Consider the following 444-nt stretch of genomic DNA (forward strand, 5'->3'; position numbering starts at 1 on the left):
TTCTAATTTATTGAGATGCACCTGTATATATATATATATATATATATACACACATACACACACACCACAGTATATATTTTGAAAATATTTACATGTATTTACATGCCTATATTTGTATTCATATAATTTATTTTATATATAAATATATTTAATATATAAACATAATGTATTTTTCTTAAATATATACATGCATGTGTGTGTGTGTGTGTATTTATATATACATAATAAATATACACAGTACACACACATATACTATCTAAACAAAAACTTTTATTTTGGATGCGATTAATCACGATTAATAGTTGCCCAGGTCATTATATGTCGTTGCTAGCTCCTGCGTTAAAGGAGATGCGCTGATGTTTATCACAAACTTCCAAGATTCCAAGATGCTGACAGGGAATGCTGTCAAGTCACCGGGATATATCACACACACACACACACACA

This window comes from Sinocyclocheilus anshuiensis, unplaced genomic scaffold (genome assembly GCF_001515605.1).
Source record: "Sinocyclocheilus anshuiensis isolate Anshui unplaced genomic scaffold, SAMN03320099.WGS_v1.1 scaffold201, whole genome shotgun sequence".
NCBI classification, from domain to species: domain Eukaryota; kingdom Metazoa; phylum Chordata; class Actinopteri; order Cypriniformes; family Cyprinidae; genus Sinocyclocheilus; species Sinocyclocheilus anshuiensis.